Source organism: Puma concolor, chromosome B2, assembly GCF_028749965.1.
Source record: "Puma concolor isolate L17-30 chromosome B2, mPumCon1.1.hap2, whole genome shotgun sequence".
NCBI classification, from domain to species: Eukaryota; Metazoa; Chordata; class Mammalia; order Carnivora; family Felidae; genus Puma; species Puma concolor.
In genome coordinates, this window is record NC_141671.1 from 123,272,639 (window position 1) to 123,299,231 (window position 26,593).

The window sequence follows — 26,593 nt, forward strand, 5'->3', positions numbered from 1 at the left end:
TTTTTTTATGTTTATTTTATTTTGAGAGACAGAGAGACAGAGCATGAGTGGGGGAAGGGCATAGAGAGGGAAACACGGAATCTGAAGCAGCCTCCAGGCTCCGGGCTGTCAGCACAGGCCCTACGCGGGGCTCGAACCCACAAACCGTGAGATCATGACCTGAGCCACCCAGGTGCCCTGCACTGAATAGTTTTTTTTTTAAACATTGAAACAAGAACAGAGAATAGTTCTGACCCGGGTTGACTCTTTCCCATGTGTTTCCCATCTCACCCCCGCTCCTGGAAGTCTGGTCTGGGATGGGATGTAAGTTTCATCTGTGTAATGTTGAATTTCTCTGCCTCTCTAACCGAGGTGATGGGCCTGATTTTTTTTCTTTTTCCCGTGACCTTTGTCTGTGTATCACGTCGGCGTCACCTTTCCCATGGCGATGGGGGTAGGGAAGCTGAAGGGTACAGTGGTGTGAGTGCCCAACTTGAAGCAGGATTCTCATCTCAGGTCTGTGCTCCCAAACTGCACACGATAGCACCCTGGGACACCACAACAAATTCACGGGGACACTATGGAATGATCACAGTTTCTGTGGGAAACATCTGTGGAATAGCACACGAATCAGTAGCTCAGGGGAGCTCATGGTTTCAAAATGAGATCACATTGCATTTCTTTTGAGGACGTCACCTCTTTGCAAAGCTGGGTTTTTAGTTATTGCTGTGATACAAAGTAACTCAGGAAAGCCAGAGTAAAACAGGAAAGGAGGGTGATGTTCCACAGCCTGATCCTAAGGTTTCAGAAGTAGCGAAGGGCTCAACTGACATGCATATACTATTGGCAAGTAGCTGTGACAGTTAATAAAATGGCTATTATTTCTTCTTTCGCATTAGACACACACACACACACACACACACACACACATATATTTTGTTTGTTTGTTTGCTTGTTTGTTTTTTCAAACAGCTACTCAGTTGTTAGGACATACGTACTTACTAAATTATTTGGACCTAACTGCTCAGTAAATAGAACTGTTAGGTATGTCCCTGGGCCAAGGAGCACCAGAAAAAAATTAGAGACATTCGGGGTGCCATGAACCGAGAAAGCATGGGATGCTCTGAGCTCTGTCCTGGGCAAAAAGCCATAGTACTTTAGAAAATTCTTTTTTGTTTTTTAACGCACAGATCAGCTTTATTACGGATAAACCTGGGAAACGTGGTTTTCCCTCAGTGGTCAAGTGGCTTTGCTAATTCTTCAGACCCGATTAAACAGATTTATCCACTTAATCACAGGCTGTGGCTGGGCTGCTTCCTGTCTCCCCCCAGGGGCAAGGCCTTTTTGTCATAAGACAGAGAGCAGTAGGACTTATGTACTTTACAGACAAATTGGCTCATAAAAAGAGGCAAGAGAGGAAGTCTGAAGTGGGAAAACTCAGCTTTGTCAGCGAGGCTCTCAATTCTCCCTGCTCAGGGAGGAGAAAAAGGCAGTAGGGAGAGATCAGGGATGTTCCTGGTGGAGTTCTCTCCAAACACAAACCTGAATCAATCCAAGTCAAGGGAATTGGAAGTTCCTCCTGTATTCGCATAGGGGAAGGGGATTCAGTTACAAAATGGGTGTTAGGGGCGCTGGACATACAAAAACAACATGTCTCCTTTGTGAGAAACAATAAAGCTAGTGATATTTTTTAAAATTTTCTCCTGTTTATCTATTTGAGAGAGAGAGAGAGCACGAGCAGGGAAGGGGCAGACAGACAGGGAGAGAGAAAGTCCCCAGCAGGCTTTGCACTGTTAGCGCAGAGCCTGATGTGGGGCTCGAACCCATGAACTGTGAGTTCATGACTTGAGCCCAAATCAAGAGTCAGATGCTCAACCAGCTGAGCTACTCAAGCGCCCCAAGCCACTTGTACTTTAATATACTTTTCAGTAAGTTAATTTATTTGTTTGTTTATTTATTTATTTATTTTTGAGAGAGAGATAGCAAGGGGGAAGGGGCAGAGAGAGAGAGAGGGAGACAGGGAATCCCGAGCAGACACCACACCATCCGCAGAGCCCAATGTGGTGCTCGAACTCACGAACTGGGAGATCATGATCTGAGTTGAAAACAAGAGTAGGACGCTTAACCAACTCAGCCGTCCAGGTGCCCCCAAACTAGTTGCATTTTAGCAAATAAGTTTGCATTTCTTTGGGGGTCAGGTGGAAGTATTTTCACATTTTTGTTACCAGATTGCATTAGCTCTTACGTGAATTGACTTTTCACGGAAAGCACATTTTTAAAAAGCCCTTAGAAATGTATCCTGTAAGAGCCGAGTCTTTGTGACAAGGCCTGGCAGGGGATGGAATAGAGAAAGAACCGTAGGTGAGAATGGGGAAAAAAAACTTCATCAGTTCCCAAGGCTTTCACCCATGATGAAAACCTTTTCTCTGGATTCTTGGGAGAGTCTGAATTTTTTCTCTTGCAAAAGCCTTCATGCCTTCACACGCTCACCCCCTCTCTCCCTTGGCGAACCTGCACCAAGGAGGACCTTCCACACTTCCTCTGCCGGAAGGGCCTGCTGGGGCGATTCCGCAGCTGGTGTGTCGAGGGTCCCCTCAGCAGCCCCCTCAGCAGAGCCCTGCGGACCCACTCGACTCTTCTAGAAAGCAGGCCCTCATTCTCTGCAACTTCGTGCCTTTTCATGCTCTGGTAAGGAAACCACGCACTCCCACTCCCCGACCGCCCACTCTCACCGCTGAATCATGTATTATGCTGCAGGGAGAACGCGGAAGACATTAGTCAAGGAGCACTTTCCTCCCCTTTGCTCCCCACCACCCAATCCACAGCTGCCCTTCCTCCTCCTGTCAAAGTTGGTCACAGATCCACTGAATGCCATACCTACCTACCTCCTACCCCTCCCTTCCTTTCTCCCTCCCTCTCTTCTTCCCTTTCTTCCTCTTTCCTCCTCCCTCCCCACTCTTCCTCAGCCTGGCAGTCCGATAGAAGCTTCCTTGCTGCACACGTCTCTATTCTGACATACAGACATAACTGCTTTAGCCTCCAACCCCTCCCCCGACCTGACCTGATTCCCCCCTGCACCGTGCCTTGCCATTTCCATCAGAGGAAATTTCTCCAAGAGGCCTTCTCTTCACATTTCTGTTACCCTAGGAGGTTGAAAGTGTTTATTAGGGGTAGAGAAAGCCCCCCCCCTCCCCCCCCCAGTGCGTTCAGATGTCTGGAGAAATGGCCTCTAGGCTGAGAGTCCAGGACTGATTGCATTGAATATCTGTGGGCAGAGGCCCGGGAATCTCCGTTTTTATCAAGTGCTCAGGGTCACTCATATCCGGTCCCCTTAATAAAGACCTAGAAATGTCTTCCTCTGATTGGCTGCAAGCACCTTTAAAGCGATCAAACCTTGGTGGTCACCAGGGGCTGGGACGAGGTGTTGGGCTGGGGGAGAAGGAGGAATTGCTTAATGTGTACAGGGGTTTTCTTTTGGGGTGATGAAAATATTTTGGAACTAGATAGAGTTGGCAGTTGCATAACATTGTGAATGTACTAAATGCCATGGGATTGTATATTTTACAATGGCTATTTTATATTATGTGAATTTCACCTCAATTTTAATCATCTGCTGAGATAAAAAAAAAAACAAACCTCATTTAGTGCTCTCTGGCAGAAAAATGCTTACAATCTTTTTGATGGGCTCTCCTCGGGGAATAAAATTATAATAATTAATTAGAGGGAGAAGTGGGTTCTTCTATAGATGAATAGTCTAGAGGTTGTCTTCATAAACAAAATATTGGGCTATGAGGCTTCAGTAACAGAAACTTTATTTGTATCTAACTTGGCCTTGTTTCTATTATTTATTTGTATTGGGTCCCTAGGAAGGAAGATAAAACAATTTTTGAGATATATAAAAAAGTGTATTTTCTTATATGCTACTAGCCAAGTTGGAAACTGTTTGCACATGAGATAGCAAATGTTGAAAAGCCTATATAAGTAAATTATAAAAGACGTTGAAAGAAGAGAAAAAAAGCTATAATTATTCAGCAATTTCTGAGGTATTTCAGCTTCAATTTCATGCCACCTCATTTGAAGAAGGAGGAGAGCTGCACTTTGGGGACTAATTTGCACTGACAACATGCTGTGCTTTAATGGACCCTCTGCAAAAGCCAAGATTGTGAGTGGGATCAATAGTGTATATTCTTTACTAAGGCATTTTAATGCATTTAACCACATTTGGGTATTAGTCTTAATAAGCTTTCTGAGCCTTGACTATTATTGCCCCTTGGAGTTTTAATAAGAAATACAGAATTGCATATTGTATTCCCATTAAATAAGCACATTCATATTAGAAATCATTATGGAAACTAATTATTTAGAAAAAGGAAAGTCATGCTACTGGTTGGATAATCCTAACCCTATCTTTTACAAGATATGAAAATACCCTTTATTCCCGGAGCATGTTCCCTAAAGCAATGACTGAATATATTTCCCCAATCCAAATCACTTCCTCTGCTTCTCTGCTTCAGGGTGGGAGAGAGCCTGCAGGAACTTGACCTTCCCTGGCCCGGAGGCTCCCCAAGGCTGGCAGGGAGAGTGTGAGGGGGGGCAGCAGACGGTTACAGGATCGGACCCCTTCACTGGGTGCTCACTGTGGCAGCTAGCCTTGGTTACCCCCTCGGCACCGGGCACTTTCCATCTCCTGTCTTGTCCATTCCTCACAAATGGCGCTCCTCGCTTCACAAACAAAATCAGTCTCCCCAGCTAGAAAGCCGAAGCTAAATTTCAAACCCGCGTTGGTAAAGCTATCAAACCCTTTATTGTCTCTGAGATGCAAAGCCCTCTCTCCTGGAAATTAGCGAAAGGAGGAGTCCCTTTCTCCCGCCAGACAAGCAGGAATAAGAGGATCATGGCGCCTTCCTGGGTTTGGAGGGTTTGGGTGGGCCTGTGGTCTCTCCCCTGACGCCTGGGAGATGGCAGAATCCCTATTGGCCTCCTTCCTTGGAAGAGCGCGTTATTGAATTTGAAAAGAGGAGAGGAGTCATTAAATTGGTTCCACGACACCTGCTGGGAGAAGATAGCTAGCTACCATTACAGCTCTCCAAGTAGAGAGCAGAAGGATTTAAGAAGTGTCTCCCATACTCAGGAATGGGGGTGTGGGAGAGGAGCTGGATTTGAAGTGACGTCTCAGATTTCTCACTCTAATTGCTACACGATATTTTCACTATATTGTTAAACATTAAAATGTGTCTTCAGTTTTTGGCAAGAAGTTTTAAAACATCAACATTCAATTTTCTGCCAATTAACAGTCATTGCATTGAAGACTACCTAATGGAGCTTTCTGATTTTAAGGTACTTAAAATACTAGAAACTCAAATGCCATATCTTAACCCAATGGTGACTTTTTATAAGAAGCTATAACCTTTCTAACAGACCTTGAGCCACTGTGACTTTTCCTTGCAGCTGTAACTCTAATGAGCTTTGATGGCTTGCTCCGGTGTATTCCCCACCTGGTTTTGAATCTGTAGTGAGTCGTCAGCTGGAGTCCAAGTTGCCATCTCAGGTGGCCACGTAGGCAAAAGGTCAGGGAAAGTCGATCTTCGTCCAAAGTGGCCCCAGCAAAACTATCTCATTTAAAATCTGCTGGAAGTTGGCATTTTCTTTCCTTCTTCGTATCAGTGCCTGCACTCTGATGAACAGAGCAGGAGAGAAGCAAAATGCTGTGAATGTAGCAGGCATAGAATCTAGGGGAGCCTGGGTGGCGCAGTGGGTTAAGCGTCCGACTTCAGCCAGGTTACGATCTCGCGGTCCGGGAGTTCGAGCCCCGCGTCAGGCTCTGGGCTGATGGCTCAGAGCCTGGAGCCTGCTTCCGATTCTGTGTCTCCCTCTCTCTCTGCCCCTCCCCCGTTCATGCTCTGTCTCTCTGTCCCAAAAATAAATAAACGTTGAAAAAAAAAAATTTAAGAACCTCCGAAAGCCGAGAGACAACATGTTACCTTTTAAATATTAGATTTTGTGTTTGGTACTTTGTGTGGGTTTTTGAACTCGTGTGGCTTGATATACAGCCAAGGGGCAACTGCATATCGATCAGGATGGCAATGAGTCACATCCAAGTTCAAGGTGTATGTATTTCTATGACTAACCTTTGTCCAAATATTCCTACCAGAGACTGCTTCTTCTGGTCCCGCAGGCAGGCTTCAAATTTCCAAAGATGTAACCACCCAAAATGTTCACTATAGAACAGAGCATTTCTGTCCACCTTCCTAGTTTTACTGTCATGGTTGGAGAGAGAAAACGACTCCATGAATGGAGCTCCTGACATGGCGTCTTACATGTCGTTGAGGCTATATTCAGCTACATGTTGGCTGTTCCCTTTGGCCATCAGAATCACCAAGACTTTCTGAGAGTAAAGTCAACCTGCCTCTTCCCCAGTAGTAGGAAATGCCCCCACTTCTGGGTGTGACCCTCTGAGTGGAAAGGAGAAGTCCCTTACATGGAGTACGGTCATACACAGATGCAGACAAACACCAGAGACCTTTTTAAAAGGACTGCCCGGGGCGCCTGGGTGGCTCAGTCGGTTGAGCGTCTGACTTCAGCCAGGTCACCATCTCAAGGTCCGTGAGTTCGAGACCCACGTCAGGCTCTGGGCTGATGGCTCGGAGCCTGGAGCCTGTTTCCGATTCTGTGTCTCCCTCTCTCTCTGCCCCTCCCCCGTTCATGCTCTGTCTCTCCCTGTCTCAAAAATAAATAAACGTTAAAAAAAAAAATTTTTAAAAGGACTTCCCCTGAACGGAAGAAGGTGCTGTAGAAGTTCTGGCTTTTCTGTGGGATTGGGGGCCACTGTGAGGAGATCCATACCTGCCTGAACAGCCACTACGTCCCTAACACTGAACATGTGGGGTGATTGTAATAGAAACCACATCATGGGCTTTGGGTTCAGAGTTTTTGTTTGTTTGTTTTGTTTTGTCTTGTTTTTGCTATGATTCTTATTTAACCTCTTTGAGACTCCGATTCTTCTGTGTTAAATGAAGGTAATAAAAATCTACTCTACAGAGGGGTGAAATTGACTAGTGCAATACTTTTCTCTTAGCAACTGTTTGATCGTAACTAGGGACGTTGTTGACTAAATTGTTGACTACACAGATATGGCCCCTTGTTCTAATGAAGTTTATAGTCCAGGAAGGAAGGTGGACATTAAACCAACAATCGTTAGGCAGAAAAACCAGAAGATGTGAACTGACCCTCAGTGATCCAACAATCCAAGCTTTATTACTTTGAACTATTTTTAGCCCTCTCCTTTTCTTGTCCTCTGTCTCTTCCCATGAGTTATGGGGAACTTCAGAAGAAATGTGGTACTACCCACTGCTCTAGTCGTAATTTTTAAACTTACGGGCTTCATGAAAGTTTAAAATGGACAATTCAATATATTAATCAGTGTTCTGATTGCAAAGAATAGAATCTTCTCTGGCCAAGCAGAATGGTACGTAGCAGGGAGGAGTATCAATAGTTCTCCGGCCGTTGGGAGGCATGAAGAGACGGGTCGAGGCTGAGTTATGAGGCAGAAGCCCTCAGCCACGCTGTGAGCCAGGCCATTAAGAGTGCAGTCACCTCTACATTGGTTGAGAAACTATCAAAGCAAAAATTGCCACCTCCACCGCCTCAGACCCAGGAATCCCTGCTTCAGTCTGCACCAGAGCCGTGGGAGCCCTGGACCCTGCCTTTGACCCCATGTGTCTTGGTACCGAATCAAAGTCTTGTGTGCGCGCATCCAATTGGAGGCGCCCAAATCACATACGGAGCGTACCGCAAATCACACCAGGGAAATGTGGTTTTAGCTTTTTAGCCTCAGCACTCTTTAAAAAAATTTTTTTCTAATGTTTATTTATTTGAAAGAGAGAGAGAGAGAGAGAGAGAGAGCGAGAGTGAGAGCACAAGTGGGGGAGGGGCAGAGAGAGAGGGAGACACAGAATCCGAAGCGGCTCCAGGCTCTGAGCTGTCAGCACGGAGCCTGATGCAGGGCTCGAACTCACAAACTGCGAGATAATGACCTGAACCGGAGGTGGACCCCCAACCGACTGGGACACCCAGGTGCCCCTAGCCTGAGCACTCCTAAATGGGAGTAAAGCATGCAGGTAAAGCAAGGCAACCCACAGGCTTCATCACAAAGTGGTCAGTATGGGCAAAACTTTCAACTGAACAAGGGCATCTCTTTTTAAGAAGACAAGTCGATTCTCTTGTATCTTCAACCATATCTTTGGCTCCATGGCAGTGGAGGCACGCTTTTTAACTCTTAATTAGTGCCCTAATTCAGTCTGACTTATAATAGGAAGAGTGGGGAAGATGCTAAGCAATCCTATTGTTCTTGTAATCTTTTGCTTGTTTGTTTGTTTGTTTCATGCCTGACCTGGGATGTTTATTAAGAGAATGCCACCCACGTCTGGTGTCAGTTTCCTGATGTTCCACAGAGTTTCACTATTGGTTTTGCCATTTGCCGGTCAATGTGGTTTGCAGGCACAGCGGATGAAATGGATCCAGAAAGGGAATGTAACATCTGTGACCATTCCAAACCTTTCAACATCACGATCTGTTGATCAGAAACCAAAGCTGCTAGGAACAAAGTACAAAACGAAGGAAAAAAAAATAATCTAAAAAGCCAATTACTCATTATAAGTTTGAACACAAATAACCTCTGTTTGTGTGTGTCTGTGTATGTGGACCACATGTTAAAAAACAAATTAGAGTTCTGGTGCACATTGATTGGGGGTGACTAACCTTCCAGGACTGCCCGGGACTCAGGTAGTTTCCTGAAACATGGGACTTTCTGTGCTAAACCAGGATAGTCTTAAGCAAATCCGGCTGGTGGGTCAGAGTAATGTATCCTTAGACATAAAGATCTTGTGGCCTGTCGTCTCAGATTTGGGCTGGCAGACATTACAAGAAGTTGCAAACTGTCGAGACCATAGATTCAGCCACGATGGTCTTTATTTATTTATTTTTTTAATTTATTTCCAAGTTAAGAACAGACTTTTACCAAAATAGACACGCCCAGCTATTCTTGGTAATACTCTTGATGATGCTGCATAATCCAGAAATGCTAGGCATCCCCGCGTGGCTTCTGTGTTGTAGGGTGAGAAGTACAGCATTCCATGTGTCACCATCTCTGCCGCTCTCTATTGTCTTCACTGCTACTGAGCCTCAATTCTCGGTTGTCACTTACCATCTTGCTTGTGCCACTGCTTTTTTTTAGAAGTGAGAAGCATGAATTTTGTATACACCCCCGTGCAAAATCAGAAAATGAAACATACACTGAGAAGGCCATGCATTTCAAGAAAAAGTGGAAGAGTTTCTTTGAGTTGACCTCCCTGCCACATTTACATCACCTGCCTGACCTCTGGTTTGTGGTTCCTACTCCAAGGAAGAGAGTTCAGTGGAGAAAATAACTTTGCTTAGTCTTTTATGGATACTGTGATCCCTAACAGAGAAGTTAAAGATGCTCCTTTTCATACCATGCAGTCACTTAAGCATGTTTTCAAAGACCGTTTGTTGACACGAAAGCCACTCATGATTATTAAATGAATAAGAGACGGATACATTATTGTAAGTATATAGTCCGCGTGTGTCTGCACTTACAGTATGACATCAGTTAGGAAAGAAACGTGTATATGTAGGAAAAAAAAAAAAAACTGGCAGGAAACATACCAGACATTAACACTCATAAGGGGAGGAATCTCCCCTACCATATGTATGTACATGGTGACCCCATATATACTATATATATGCTTGCTATAAATAAATGCCAAGCTTCCCAAAGGTCTTTATTAGAATTCCCATTGTCATCTTGTCCTCATTCCGAAAAGCTAAAAGATGTAAACTCCAAAGTGACAGGTCAGGTGTTGGTAAACTTTTCCTGCGAAGAGTCATAGAGTAAATATTTTTGGCTTTGCAGATTATGTGGTCTCTGCCCAAATACTTAGTTCTGCAGAGGTAGGATACAAGCCATGGATACAGGATACAGAGGTAGGATACAACTTTTATGGACACTGACATTTTAATTTCATGTAATTTTGATGTTCACAAAATGTTTTCCTTCTTATTTTTTGCCCACCCAAAACATTCTTAGCTCATGGGCCATACAAACGCAGGTGGTGGGGCAGATTTGATCGTCTGGCTCTAGTTTGCTGACTGGTGTTACAGATCATTGGTGTTTCCACTCACTTAGGCTGAAGGTTCGTGGATCTCAACAAGCTGTAGAAGTAACTTACGGGATTACGGTGTATTATTATGATCTCTCCAATGGAAACAAACATTATTACACAAGGATGCTGCAGTTACCAAGCACACGGTGACTGTTCTTAGGTTATATACCAAGTGTCCAGGGTGGGAGTGAAGTGTGGATTCACATCTGGTAAGGAAAGTGGCACATTCACAACTGACTCATGCAAATACTGCCCCACTTAATAATTACATTTGGAAGAGCACACAATGGAAATTCACTTGGAGGGGAAATTTCTAATGCGGACAGGGTGGCAGCATTATTCATCGGGATATTATGTCATTGACTGATGGTTTGTATGGACAGTGAAATTGATAGATCTACTTTAATTTTCACTGGTTATAAATTGTTTCCTACTAAAGGGCAGAGAGAGAAATTATGGGTCCTGGGAGTGACGGGAAATTTTTCCAGCTTTGCTCCCGGGGACATGGGTTGCTGGGCCTTAGCTGCAAAGAAATAGGATCGCCTATTTTTAGGAAGAGAGTTTCTATCGTGCTGATTTGCAAGGAAAAGACCCTCCTGCAGGTCTGAGTGGAACACTGCAGATTTTGCTTTACCTTTCCCAACGTTTCTAAGTGGAGTCGTACATCAGAAACATATGCTATCACGTGGATGCCTGAAGCCTTCCCCAGGGCCACTACGGAATCAGAAGGTCTGAGGTGGGATGCCAGTCTCTCCCTCCTTTCTCGTTGCGAAGACAACTGCCCACTGCCCCCGTTCCTCATCTTCCCTGCCCTGTGATAAACTTCAGCTTTCCCGGGGGGCAGACGGGGATGTTGCCTTCAAGCGGCCTCTACCTTCCGCCCTGCAAAAGCCACAGGGGCAGAAACCCACCAGGAACCTGGCTAACTTCCAGGAGCAAGGCAAAGAGGAAACACGGAGAACAAAGCATAGAATAATATCTCAATAAATTAACCCGCCGCACGCACTAAAACCTGACAACCGCAGGGCTATGCAAGTTAGCTTGACAAATGGCAGACTGAATCGGAAAGTCAGCCGGTCAGTAAGTGGCCGGTGAGGAGAGGTGGTGGGTGGTCAGGAACTGCCTGAGATTGGGCTGTTGTACCCACCCCCTCCCCACAGCCCAAGATTTCGGTTGTGGCAGGAAGAAACAGCTACATTGTAGGGGCCAATCCTGTTTGAGCCATGAGGGACTGAGGGCCCCAGTTCTCATAAGAATCCTCCCTTTCTTATTTCTGGGACACAGTGTTTTACTCCTTGATTCACTTTAGCCCCCAGCATCTGTAATGTTGGGGGCTGCCTTGACTGTATCTTGGTTGTACGTGGGGACTAGAATCTGGTTCTGAACATTCTCTGTCCAAAATGGCGGAGTTCCCCAAAGCAAACGCCCCCTGAATCCACCTGCCCCTGAATTTCTTACTGCTCCCTAAGCCATTTCCTTACCTAGACTCCTGCATGTAGGCCTTTGCTTACTTCTAGTAACCACTGAGGTCCAGTGGTTCTGAAACTCAGGCATGCCTCAGAATCCCCTGAAGAACTTGTTAAAAACAGATCACGGGACTCCAACTCTGAGTTTTCTGATAACACAGGCCTGAGGGTAGGCCCAGGACATTTGCATTGCTAATATGTACCCAGGTATGTATGTTGCCGGGCCCCACACTTTGAGAACCATCACAGGCCTACTAACTGTTCGAATCAAATTTACTCTTCCAGAAGTTTGGGCTGCATCCATCCCCCAGGAAGCAGGACCGATTCATGGGCCCAGGGCCTCTCTCTGATTTTTCCAGATGCTGTGTCAGGTTAAGAGGTTGTATCTAGCCTGAGGAGAGTCGTTTTTACACAGTAAGCATTTGACTGAATTCGTTCATGCATTCTACTTCCCGGTCAGTTTGTAGGTATAGATGCAGAATCATATTTGTGTAGGGTGTTTCCATTTCCAAGCAAGGAGTAGCGTCGCCTAAAACGCATTATGAAGCTGACCATAATTATCTCGATGGTTCTCAGGGAACATCATCGCTGTCTACTGAGCCTTCAATAGGTTGGCCAGGTGCTCACATGAATTATCCTTCAGAGTTCTGGTAGGAGAGAGACTACATGGTCCCACTGGGTTCTCAGAAGAGAGGTCAACAAAAGAACGACTTATAGAGTGTGAGCAGAGTTTCAGAAAACCACAAAGGATGGTGTAGTACCCTGAGAGCCGGAAGAGTGGGCCCCCCGCCCCGTGCTAGAACCCACAGAGTGCAGCTGTCAGAGATGGCCGCCAGACAGGAGCTGCGGGTTTCCATGTGACAAGCTGCCGAGCTACAACCACCTGGCAGGGAGGGAGCTCGGAGTGGGGAGGATGCCTGGATCTCCCTCCCCTCCCCTCCATGGTCTCCCACTGGTGCCTCCATGGAAATCGGGTAGCAGCAGAGCCTACTGATGTGTGCGTATGGGTCAACGTCCCAGGACACAGCTCAAGTACAAAGGAGTAACATGTGGTTCTAGAAGGCCCCGCACAAGTTTTCCAGTGCGATGCAGATCTTCACAGCAGCCCTCCCAGGAACACTCTGCTCTTCTCGTTGGACAAGCCCCGAGGGCTTCTGTAGCCTCTGCTGCATTCATATGGCTAGTAGGCTTCAGAGGCGAAGTTCAAAACCCCAGGGGGTTGTCTCCATTAGATGAAAAGGACAGAGGAGAGGAAGGGATACCTCCCCGGAGAACCAGGAAGCCTTCCTTATTTCCTGTTCCTATTCACCCTGGAAATCGTTAGCAGCTTACAGAGGAGCTTCACATCACAAGCTTCTGAGATGCTAGGGCAAGGTGGTGGCAGTTGTGGAGGGTGCAGATGGTTGGAAGAGAATCTACTTTCCGAGCACAGCGCGTGCTCTCATCCCAAGTGTTCCCCAGCATAGACCTGAAGGAAGGGCTTACGCATTCTTTGGGGTCTATTAGACACGTCAGAAAGACCAAGGATGGATGAAAACTTGCTGCCTTCTTTTAGTACATGTTACTTCCGTCTTTGCCAGTCAATCACTGTGTGACTTCCTCTCAACATCATCAGTCATTTGTCATTTACCAAATGCTCTTGGGGGCATGGCTCACATGCAGGCTTCACATTTTTCAGCATAGATGATAATACTCATGAAACTTACGGCATCAATTATGCCTCAAAACAATTTAGGTGGCACCTGCTAATTATTTTAACACTTCTAGATAAAAGGTGCTATCTATCTCATTTTCCTCTTCTGAGACAGGCACAAAAATGAAGCAATATAGAATTGAAGCAGAGAGCTCTCCCAAGATGACTTTTCCCTTGCCATAGTGAATATTTAACTGTTAAACATGATGCGAGTGTCTTTAAGAAAGCCAATATAATTGCTGTAGAACGTCGAAAGCATGCTGTTCAGCATGTGCCTTCTGTCTGCCTATGACCTGTGTGCCATAGCTTAAGGTCAGCAAGTAGAAAAGTGTTGAGAAAAATAATCTAGCTCAGAGCTCTTTCTGGAAGGAAGAAGAAAAATTTTCAACAGATTTAAATATTTTCGGAGGCAGGGTAGGGAAAGAACGTGTGAAGAGGGGTGGGCTGGGTGGGGGGGAAGACAGGCCCACAGGGGTGTAGGAACCCAGGGCGAGTGTCACAGCACCTGGCCATGCGCAGGGCCGCCTTCTCTGGACGGCAGATGTTTCACTGCTGGTTTAAGAGTGTGGGCCCAAACCTTCAGAACCTTCCAGTTTCTCTTAAAAAGCCAGGATCTGAAATGTAATTTCTCATTGTTGGCCATTAATAATGGACCAAATAAATCCACATGTAAAATAAATCACATTTGAAACAAAAATAAAAATCGCGTAAAATTTAAAACAGTAAAAGAAAAAAACCATGAAATAAAACAAATCTACTATGATCTGTCCCTATGTGTCCAGGTCAGGGAATCTGGGAATAGAAACCCAGTACTCCCCAAATAAGCAGACTAATTAAATAAACTATATCTAGTCTTCAAATGTAAAACTTACCTCCCAGGATTGAGGTTGATTGGACGTATAGGGCTAATACTGCAGGAACACCATTCTTCTAGGCTAACTTTATTCAGATCCAAACTCTGTTCTTTCCCCTTTCTACTTCTGAAGTGCACAGATGTCACGCACACATTTGCTTTTCACGTATTTTAAAAATTCAGCGGAAAAGCGAAAGGCCTTTGTCTCCCGTTTGCTTGAGTTTGTTGGGCAAAAATAGGTCTCTTTTTCATCACCACGTGCACAAGCCATTTTATTAGTAATTTAGCACAGTGTTCCACAGCAGAGATAAAGCAGACACCTACGTGATCATTAGGTGTTCAGGGGCTCTGCAGAACTTTTAATTTTCTTGTACCTGCCGTCACCTGGCCTCTCATTTCTTTCTAAGGTTTGTGTTTTCTATTCTGCTGCCTGCATCACCTTTAGCTTCGTGTTGCAGGCTGCCTGGGCAGGTTTGCTGCTGTATAGAGAAAGCAGATGGATACAGCTTGCTGTGACCCAATTTCCTACCCTCCGCCCCACTTTCACAGGTCCTTTCGTCTGTGATGTGCAGTGCAGAGGTCCTGGGGCCGTGATGCATCAGGAACCTCCGTGCGGCTCTTGACCCAACCGCTAACCACTAACTAGAAAAAGAGGTGTTCTGGGTGGAGTCTCCTTGCTCGTTAAATGTGGGCATCTGACCCAGTTTTAGGCTCCCCCGTTCAGAGGCAAAAGCAGGTTCCTCACCAGATGAATGCTTCCATGTGATGTCCTCAAAGCCAATGGTTCTCTACTCAAAGAGTAGACAGACTGTGGGAAGCCTGGGACTTGTCCGTGTGACTCCCTACCTTTCTTCTGTATCTGACTGGCAATGCTGACTTCTCTTGTCCTCTGCAGAAAAGACCCAGCCTCGGCTTGACGCTTCCTCTGTGAGCAAAGCCTCTCCTTTGAGTGCTGTCTGGTCTTCCTGAGGTGTCGGCATTCAAGAAATACCATGGGTTAAGCGCTCACTTGTATCATCCCGTGGAATGCAATTTGAGGAGCTAGGAATTATTGTGTTCATTTTGAAAATGTGGACACAGAGGCTGAGGTAGATTAAGGGCACAGAACTGGTAAGGGCTGAAGCTGAGTTCTGAGCCCTTCTAAGAGTATTCTCTGCCACTATAAGGTAATATAAAAGGGATTTTGAAAGCTTCTCTCTTATCATTTCTCTTTCCGTCTCTCTCTCTCTCTCTCTCTTAGATTCTGTAAACACGCAAAAGGTTCCATATCAGGGGATCTCTGAAAGCACAGATGACTGAAGCAAAATTAGGTCCTCGGTGAGGCCCATGAACCTTACGGCCACATGGCCTCTGGAGGGGTGGGAAATAGAAGGAGCAAGAAGGATGGGGGGGTGAGGGTGGGTAGGGATCCCAGATGGTTGTGGAATCTGCATTAGAGAAAGGAAACGTGAGAAATATCCACAAATAGAGAGTTAGAAATAAAGGAAACGCTTATTGCCACCACAGTGTCAACTTTCTCCTGGGCATTTGTCAGATGCCATTAATGACCACTGTAAAGAGTCCAAAGTATATGTTTGCTTCTTTGTGTGGTCGGCTCTTGCTTGAGTCTCGGTTTGAAAACACTTGTTGTTTCATATTCTTGCGGGGCAGGGGGAACGGAAGAGGGAGAATTACTACACAGAACTGGGGGGATGATGGTGACGTTTTGGACATCAGCCCTGCACGTAGAGTGAAGGTAATTTGATCAAGGGTGCTTTCCTGGAATCGTTGACATGCTTTGGCCTGCTTCCTCTGAGGCTGCCCATGGAGTATCGGTTGGATTAGCCAAAGAAGCAACCTGATTTGGTCAGTAAGAAAGCTGAAATCAGAAGGTCCGATCCCTTTGAGACATCGATTTTTGTCAGTTGGTCTTTTTCACGATAGCTGCCATCAGTAGACTGTGATGGTTAAGAGTGAGTCAGACTCATAACCCGGTTTCCTATTTCTCAGCTGCCCTTGACAACTTACCTCCCCTTCAGTTGTCTCACGTGTAAAATGAGGATAAGGGCACCACCTATACCCTAGTGTGTGGTTATGTGGTTTAACTGGAGTAACATGTTTACATCACTCGGGACAACATCTGGCGAATGGTAAACGCTATACACACACATATGTATGTTTATATATATTATATTTATACATACACAAATGTGCATGTATAAATTGAATCTGTAGTCAAACATCAATTTGGAACCATCTGGGGAATGTTATGCAAGGACACTGAATTTCCTTAAAATGCATGTGAAAACTGCTACAGAGCAAGGCATCTGGGGACACTTTGATTTACACATCTGTGGTGCAACAGAATTTGGTTGCTTCTTTCTGCTTTGTACTGACAGGTTGTTGTGATACAGTGAGAGCATCTACAGATAAGGCTTCTCACAGCCTGGGGCCTTGGTGCAGGCTAGCTAGAAGGGCTCCCTTGGGCCTGTGCCTCAGAAGAGGGACCTAAGGAAGGACATGGTGGTTAGTCTGCCCTCTTCACCCATGCATCCCTTCTACAAGGTCCAAGCCTTGATGGCGTCCCTGTGCGGTCCTGAGTCAGACTGGATGGAATCCCTTAGCTGGGATCAACTGGATATGGGTTTTGCTCTGACCTGGAAAGCACATTGTTCATGATTCTGATATGTGTTACCAAGGAACTCCCAGGAAGAGACTATGAATCAGTTACAACAAAGCCAAGGGCTCATAAATACAATAATTCACGTGTTTATGATTCGGTGATAAAAGGCAAGGAACAGGGTTTGTTAGCCAAGTACGCACCCCAAGGTCTCCACTTCCTGGATATCACTGAAGGTGAGTGATTTCTTCCCGTGTAATGACGAGTCCATCAACCTTTACTGCGTGTGCTAGGACACCTCCCACCTCCACTACATCCGAGAACTTGCCATGCATCCTCTTTCCACCTCAGTTCACCAGCCCATAGCTAGTGAATGTTAGTATTTATTTACTGGTGAGTCGTGCTGTGAGATTTTGGACGTGTAAAATGATACACTTGAAAAGAGGCAGAAAATATTGTCACGTTTGAGTATTTGAACAAGATTTGAGTGGAAGGGGTGGGGACAGTTTGGACAAATAGCGCAGCTTAAATGCACCTGTTACCTGAGCCAGCCATTCAATTAAAAGAGACTTGTTTTATTTTATTTTGTTTTGTTTTATTTTATTTTTTTATGTAGTTTTTTTTTCAATGTTTATTTCTGAGAGAGGCAGAGTGAGCAGGGGAGGGGCAGAGAGAGAGAGGGAGACAGAATCCGAAGCAGACTCTGGGCTCTGAGCTGTCAGAACAGAGCCCGACGCGGGCTCGAACTCACAGACCGCGAGATCATGACCTGAGCCGAAGTCGGACACCCAACCGTCTGAGCCACCGAGGAACCCCAATTTTTATTTTATTTTTTAAAGGAATTCATATGTGGTCAAGATGGACTAAGGTTGAAATGAATGGTTGAATGAATTTTATTTACAGTTTTTATTTGTTTATTTTGAGAGAGGGGGAGTTATGGGCAGAGAGAGGAAAGAGGGAATCTCAAGCAGGCTCTGCATTGCCCAATGCAGGGCTCCAACTCATGAACCGTGAGATCACAACGTGAGCTGAAGTTAAGAGTCGGATGCTTAAAAGACTGAGCCACCCAGGCACCCCTACAAGGCACTTCTTTTTAAAAGCTGGGGACCATAAATGAAAATGGTTTGAGGGTGGAATGATCTGGAGTCACACAGAAAGCGATTGAATGCCCTGACTTTGAGCTCAGACAGCTCTGCGTTCCACCTCTAGGTCTGCTTTCTTGGTAACTGTGTGTCCCTGGTAAAATCAGCTAATCTTCTGAGCTTTAATTTCCTCGTCTGAAAAAGGAGATGGCAATACCTGCCTAACAGGATTGAAAGGCTAAATTAAATAATGGGCACAAAGAACTTAGCATAACGCCTGGCACATAGGCTCAATCAATACATGTTGCATGAACAGCTCTCAGAATGGAAGACTGCATGATGTTAATTTCACCATTTGAGGATGACCGATGGAAACGAATCTAAGTAATATAGGCGTTAGGCAAAATTTCTGACTGACCTTCTGATCTCTTCAGAAATAAGGCAATTTTGCTTTGTTTCTTCTTCTCCGTACTTCAGAGATTATATTGTTGCCCTTTTTTTTTTTTTAATTAGAATCTGGAAGTTCATGACCCCATATACTGCAGAAGAACCTTGTTTTTTGAAAAAGTTGTTTTTCAAAAGTATGTTGTCTGTAGGTTGTTTGAAATTTAAAATGATATTTTTCGATAGCAACAACGCTGTAGATGGTGACCATGGCTTGGTCAGGCCATAACAACTCATTTAAGACAATGTAGTCAAGTTGACAGGGCTAATGAATTGTTCCACTCCACGCCTTCTGTGGATACCAGTCTCCAAGCTCTGAAATACACTACGTCTCTTATCTTCTTAGAGATTTATGGCTCTTCTTTCCATTCAGGATGATCGAGGCTCTCCCTGGCATAGCAATCTGGACTTTGCCTCACTTCTTCCCATTCTCTCCATCAAGACCACGATGCTTTCTTTCTTCAGCCAACCTTAAGCCTGGGTTTCTCATCCTTCACAGAAAAGAAACCTTGCAGGAGTGTTAAGAGGAAAGGATTCAGCCCTCAAGAAGAGAAGTTGCCTTTTTTGTTGTTCTTGGATCAGGGTCTGCTCTCCACAGTGATAGTTGTGTAGATATCACAATGATATCTTCGTTAATCCTTCCTAGAGGCAGCAAATAAAGGACCGGAGAATGATGTAGGGAAGTCAGCTTTCACATTGCCTAGGGCTTCTCTCTTTAAAAAATGAATGCGTTGTGGGGATGCAGAGCATCCATTCTTTCTTCCACGTTTATGTTGTTCATACATCTGTTCTGCCTCTGACACTAACTCGTAAAGTCTTGAAAAACAGGGATTTTTGTATCGCCCGGCGCAGCTAGCATGGCACTTGGCTAATGGGGTGGGGGAGGTGTTCAAAGGTGTATTTTTTTTAATTTAAATTCCGGTTAGTTACCATACAGTGTAATATTAGTTTCCAGAGTACAATTTAGTGATTCAACACTTACATATAACACCTGGCGCTCATCGTAACAAGTGCACCCCTTATTGCCCATCACCTGTTTAACTCATCACCCAACCCTCTCCTCAAGTAACCATCAGTTTGTCCTCTAAGTTAAAAGTTTGTTCTGGTTTGCTTCTCTCTTTATACCCTTATGATTATTTGTTTGGGTTCTTAAATTCCACATGTGAGTGAAATCATATGGTATTAGTCTTTCTTTGCCTGACTTATTTTGTGTAGTGTAATACTCTCTAGCTCTGTCCACATCATTGCAAATGGCAAGATTTAATTCATTTTTATGACTGATAGTCCATTGTACATATATGTATGTGTGTGTATATATATACATACATATATATGTATATATGTGCACATATATATATGCTGTATATATATGTATATATGTGCACATATATATATGCTGCATACATATATATGTATATATGTGCACATATATATATGCTGCATATATATATGTATATATGTGTACATATATATATACATATACACATACATATATATCACATCGCCATACATTCATCAGTTGATGGACATTTGGGCTCTTTCCATAATATGGCTATTGTGGATAACACTGCTATAAACATTGGGGTGCATGTATCCCTTCAAATTAGATCCAGAGGTATATTTTTAATGACGATTCAGCTCTTTACACGTACTTTCAAGTTATCTTGTTTTAATCAAATAGAAAGGTCATGAAAGAAGAAAAATAATAAAATAATAATATATCATATAATAATAATAATATAACACAGACATGCATTTTTTTCCAACCTAATAACAATCCAAAAGAGACCCAAGTATTCAGCCCAGAGAAAATCAGAGCGGTTGATTTGCTAAACTTATATGTAATGTGGATTTTCTCTTTTTTCAAAAAATGGTTGTAATAGTGCTTGCCTAATTTCACAGTGATTTTAAAAAAATCTAAAGCCACTTTTTTTTTTAGATTTTTTTTTTCTTTTTCAACGTTTATTTATTTTTGGGACAGAGAGAGACAGAGCATGAACAGGGGAGGGGCAGAGAGAGGGAGACATAGAATCGGAAACAGGCTCCAGGCTCTGAGCCATCAGCCCAGAGCCTGACGCGGGGCTCGAACTCATGGACCGCGAGATTGTGACCTGATTGAAGTCGGACGCTTAACTGACTGCGCCACCCAGGCGCCCCTAAAGCCACTTTTAACATAGAGCACCTAGTACATTTCTCTTGTAACTTTAATAAAATCCGGAGGGTTGCTTTGCACCAGGAAAATGTATTTCTTCTCTTTTTCCATCTCTACCTCCCATCTTTTTATTGTGTTATTGGTTAAAGAAAAGTCAGATCTTTACCTGAGATTTTGAGCTCATCTTTCTTAATCATGCTTAGAATTCAATAGGGATAAGTCTTGGGGCAATACAACTTCCAAGTACTGTAAAACAAAACAGAAGCACAAATAGCTATTTCTAAACACTTCTTCATCACGTCCTAATTTTCTTTTACTGGATGGAAAAAAACTCTCAATTGAAATGGCAACAGTTCTTAGCAACCTAGGTCTCACGTTCCATCGCAAAGTGAAAAAGTTGGAGTGTTTGTTTTGTGAAAAACAAAACAAAACAAAAAACCAACAGCGATAGCAACAACCCATATTAGTCACCTCTCTGACCAGACGGACAAAACGTTCCGTGGTCTGTGCATTAGATTATGATGACAGTCGTGAGTCAGTGAGTGACCTGTGATGTGAGTCAACTGGTGAGGTGGTTGTCCCCTTTTCTGCACCAACTTAGGAAACTCAGGTGGAAATAAAGTCGGTATTTTTCTTGTAGAGCTGCCGTGTTTAATATTGAGAGAATCCAGAAAAGAGGGACCTGAGAAGAAGTGACTAGACAAGTTTACGGTCGTGTCTGCGGAAGATAGAATAAGAGGGATGCCGATGGGTGTGTGGGTGGGGAAGAAATGGGGCTGGGCTGCGCATTCCTGCTCTTTTTTTTTTTTTTTTCTTTTCTCTTCTCTTCGAACAGAATGGATAGTTGAGGTTTAATATTCCCTAAGGGAAAGAAAAGAGAATGGAAGACAATCTCTGTAGGAAGGAATGGTTGTTTTTATTAAACTTTACTGAGCAAAGCAGACTTAGGAAGAGGGAGGATTTGACAATGGCTACAGGTATCAGTTGTTTATGTGTTTGAAGAATCTGCCGGATAAAAGTTTAAAGAACTTTTCCTGTTATAGTTAATACAGTAAGAATATTTCCTGATACAGTTTCATATGAGAAAGAATTGCTAAGAGGGAAAACGTTTTAGATATTGTTTCAGACCCTAGTGGGCTTGGGGAAAGTGGATCCGTTAATGGGTAGTTTGTGACGTGGTGCTTACTGAATACGGATATAAACAGTTCCCAACTCACAACATGATGATGTTCTAAAAAGGTCTTCCTAAATAGACCTTTTTGGACTTGGAATCTGCTTTTATAGTTACTCACGTCCTTCCATTCAAAAAGGTAATGTAAGGCCTGATATGCAGAAGGCACAATTCTGAGCTTCTCAGATTCTTTTTTTAAATTTTTTTTTTCAACGTTTTTTTATTTATTTTTGGGACAGAGAGAGACAGAGCATGAACGGGGGAGGCGCAGAGAGAGAGGGAGACACAGAATCGGAAACAGGCTCCAGGCTCCGAGCCATCAGCCCAGAGCCTGACGCGGGGCTCGAACTCACGGACCGTGAGATCGTGACCTGGCTGAAGTCGGATGCTTAACCGACTGCGCCACCCAGGCGCCCCGTGAGCTTCTCAGATTCTAAGAGGAATCAAATCCAGGGCAGGACATCAAAGTCCAGGAACAAAGGTTAAGATAGGTATAAAAAGAATTGTAATATTTGGCAAACATTGCATAGCATCAAAAAAAAAAAAAAAAGATACACTAAGAGATAAATGATTGAAGAAGCGAACCTAGCAAGGGCTCACGAGGCACGGAATTAACATTACCTGACGTGGGGGAGCACTGGGGGTTTGAACCTGGGCTTGGGAGACAGCCCAGCTGGATTTGAACCTGAGGCCCGTATCTTCCTACTCATACAACAACTCTGAGCATCAGTTTCTTTTTCTTTTTAAGTTTGGGGGAGGGGGGTTGCTGGGGGCAGAGAAAGAGAGGTAGAGAGAGAGAGAGAGAGAGAGAGAGAATCCCAAGCAGGCTCTGTGCTGTCAGTGCAGAGCCTGATGCAGGGGTCTAACTCATGAACTGTGAAATCATGACCTGGGCTGAGATCAAGAGTCGGACACTTAACTGACTGACTGAGCCACCCAGGTGCCCCTGAGCCTCAGTTTCTTCATCTACAAAATGAAAGTCATAGAAATGCTGGCACTTCGTAGTGCTATTATAATAAGGACTCTACAAGATACATGTGAGATTCTTAGCGCAGGTCATGAAATATAAGAGATATCTGGTCATGTTATTATTATTCCCAAAGTCCCCTTACGCATGTACACTATATGGATGACAAATCTTAATAATGGGGCAATGGAACCCTTATTGCTTATTTAAGGTGAGAATGCAGGTTTGGGTATTAAATACCTCCCAAGCGGCAGTTGTGAAAGGAAAAGTGGGGACTCCTCCTACGGTCCAATCCCTGCATCTGTAGCCAGGGCAACAGACTCGCTTTCAGCCCAAACTCATCATTCTTGGTGGCTCTCCTGGCCCCACAGGGACTCGGAAGCCTGAGGGCTTTGGGGAAAATAGAGTGATCTGGTAGGCTAAGAAGGAGGTAGAACCTCCTATTGGTGTCCCAGAAGCTGTTATTGGTGCCATTATTTTCCAAGGATCTATCTGCTTCCCTTTCTGTAGCTACCAGGTGCCTCTATGGTCCTCTGGGGAACAGAGGAAATTCCCCTTCTCTGTGTCTGAATTTAGGCCTTGTGAAACTCTTAGAGTTATTTTAACTCTTTCCACCAACGGGAAATTGAGTACGATAGAAAGATGTCAGGTCCCTTTTCTGATCATCCCCCGCCTCTCCACACAATCCCGTTTTTCCACTCTAGGTCTCAGAGAAGACAAAGGAAGCTGGGGGGGGGGGGGTGTTCCAGTACTTGAAATCCTGGGGCATAAAACGTATTCGTATTTCAAAGACTCAGCTGGCATGATGTTCCTGGACGTCTGATCATGGATAGGGCATTTGGACCGTGACTAGTACTCAGCGTGGGATAATGTTAGAGGATGGGCCCAGGCTGGGGAGGCTGCAAATAAAAACAGAGAACAGGGAGGAGGGATGGGGAGTTCAGGCCTGGTGGGAAGAGGAACTCAGGCCACCAGGACCAGCCGCTGCTTCTGTGTACGTAACGTGTTTAGCCCCAGGCTGGATACGTGTATAGGGGCCTGAATAAATGTTTAGTGAATGAATGAATGTTTCAAGAATGAGGCAGTTATGCCTCCTTTCCTTAATGGACACAATCTAGAAGAGGAGGCAGATTAAAATGCATTGCTTTAGGGGCACGTGAGTGGCTCAGTTGATTGAGTGTTGGGACTCTTGATTTCGGCTCAGGTCATGATCCCAGGGTCGTGGGATCCGACATCATGTCAGGCTCTACTCTGAGCATGGAGCCTGCTTGGGACTGGTTCTCTCTCTCCCTCTGCCACTCCCCCACCCTCGAAATAAAAATTAAAAAAAAAAATGCATTGCTTTAAATGATACTGAGGGTTACATAGAAACTCTGAGGAGAGAATTTAACTGGAACCAACTTGTATATGACCAGTGCTCTTACACAGACCCTGCCCTTAGAAGGGCCCAGTGCTCCACTATCGCAAAGTTCCTGATAATTTTTAAGCGATGAGCTACCTATTCTCATTTGGTTGTGGTCCCAAAATTATGTAGCTGGTCCTGCATATAACCCATGTGGGACCAGGATGCAGGGAAGGTGAAGGAAGGAGTTTAAGGTGCGCCTGGGTGGCTCAGTCGATGGAGCGTCCGACTTCGGCTCAGGTCATGATCTCGCGGTCTGTGAGTTCGAGCCCCGCGTCGGGCTCTGGGCTGACAGCTTGGAGCCTGCCTCGGATTCCGGGTCTCCCTCTCTCTCTGCCGCTCTCCCACTCATGCTCTGTCGCTCTCTGTCAAAAATAAATAAACATTAAAAAAAAATTTAAAAGGACATCGCTCTAGAGGTAGCTGAATGAAGTGGGGCTGGGGAAGGGAACCACACGCACGAAAGCTTCGAAGTGTGAGAACGTGCAGCCAGTGGTTCATCCTAACTGCAGCACAGCTAGGGCCTGCAAGGAGCAGCAGTAGACACAATGCCTGCTCAAGAGTGACTTTGACACTGCAGGCCAGGAAAAAGGCTTTGTACGGATTTAGGCAAAAGGGTGACGTGTTTAGATTAAGTTTTCATTTTAGAAGGCTCAATTTTGGGACTGTGTTAGAATATTCTTCCTCTCTGGTGTCGGCAAGAGGAAGGAGGTGTGGAAATGAAAGAGAGAAAGAAAGAAAGAGAGAAAGAAAGAAAGAAAGAAGAAAGGGAAGGAAAGAAAGAAAGAAAGAAAGAAAGAAAGAAAGAAAGAAAGAAAGGAGGGAGAGGGGAAGGGAGGGAAGAAAAAAGAAAAGAAAAGAAGGAAGGAAGAAAGGAAGGAAGGAAGGATGGCAGGAAGGGAGGGAGGAAGGGAGGGAGGAAGGGAGGGAGGGAGGAAGGGAGGGAGGGAGGAAGGGAGGGAGGGAGGAAGGGAGGGAGGGAGGAGGGAAGGAAGGAAGGAAGGAAGGAAGGAAGGAAGGAAGGAAGGAAGGAAGGAAAGTTTATCAGGGAAGAGGCTCTTTAGTAACCCAAGGAGATGATGCTGCAGGTCTGAGCTAAGAACATGCTGCAGAAATAGAAGAGACCTAAGAAGGCAGAATCAATGAAATTTGCTAATCCATAAGGTATGAGAGGTAAGCGATAGAAAGCCAGGATGACTCCCAGGTTCCAGTGAGTCAAAATACTTCGTTTTTTCCCCCTTATGCACAGGTTGGTTCTTCATTTACGTTCTTGTCAATGGAAGACTCCACCTATGTAAATAACTGCATTTTAGGCTTGAATTGTTGTTTCATTCAAAAATGATCTTTGCGTCATCTCTAGATATTTAGTATCTTTTTTTTTTTTTAATTTTTTTTTCAACGTTTTTTATTTATTTTTGGGACAGAGAGAGACAGAGCATGAACGGGGGAGGGGCAGAGAGAGAGGGAGACACAGAATCGGAAACAGGCTCCAGGCTCCGAGCCATTAGCCCAGAGCCCGACGCGGGGCTCGAACTCACGGACCGCGAGATCGTGACCTGGCTGAAGTCGGACGCTTAACCGACTGTGCCACCCAGGCGCCCCAAGATCTTTAGTATCTTTCTTAATGGGAATTTTGCCGTATGTATGTACTTATTTATTTATTTATTTATTTATTTAATAGAATGGGCTGGGCCCTGTATTTGTGGCAACATTACTGGAACGGCCACAGCAGACCTCAGCTCTGATGTCAGGTGAATACCAAGCAGGTGCCCTCCCTCTTTGCTGGATGATGCACGTGTTACGTACTTCTCAGTTAACGTCTCACAAGCATCACGTCACAGAGATGGTTTTCGCCATATTTGGAGACAAGAAAAACAATGCTTCAGATTAAATCAGAGCTAGTAAGGAGAAAAGAAGAGGTTCAGAGCTGAGTTTTCTCACTTTGTTTTTTTTTTTCGTCTTCCCACCAAATGACATTTGCCTCAAGGGATTCAACCAACAAAAGTTGAACCGACAGATTAGCATCACCCAAATACTTCTGCGCTTTCTTCCTTTGCCCATCATTTATGTGGTTTTAGAGATGGCTGGTAGAGAACAGAAACAGCAACTAAGGTGAGTAACAGAGAAGAGAAGAGCAGTGGGATAAGGGTTATAATAGTCACTAAATGACTACAGCGGCAGAGAAATCTAGGGCAGGCTGGCCTTCACGGGGTTGTGATGCGGTCAAAGAGAATCATGGCCATGAAGTGGACGCATCTTCCTGACCTCTCTTTTTGTATCACCTTTCTCTAGTCCCATTCCTTCATAGAATGTATGTCTTTTCAGAGCACCATGTGCAATTATTCTGATTATTCTGAGATCATTACTATGTCCTAATTAATTTTAGTTTCTGCATTAGATTATCAACTCCTTTAGGACAGGAGTCCCAGTATGTCTTGTTCACCGATGTATCCCCAGAGCCTAGAAAAATGCTTGTGTATAGTAATGCCTCAGTAAATACTTGTTGATTGAACACATTTCTTCAAAAGCCAGGCATTCAAAAAAAAAAAAACAAAACTTTTAAATAGTACAGCATACACAAAACAACTAGCTGAATTTAATTAT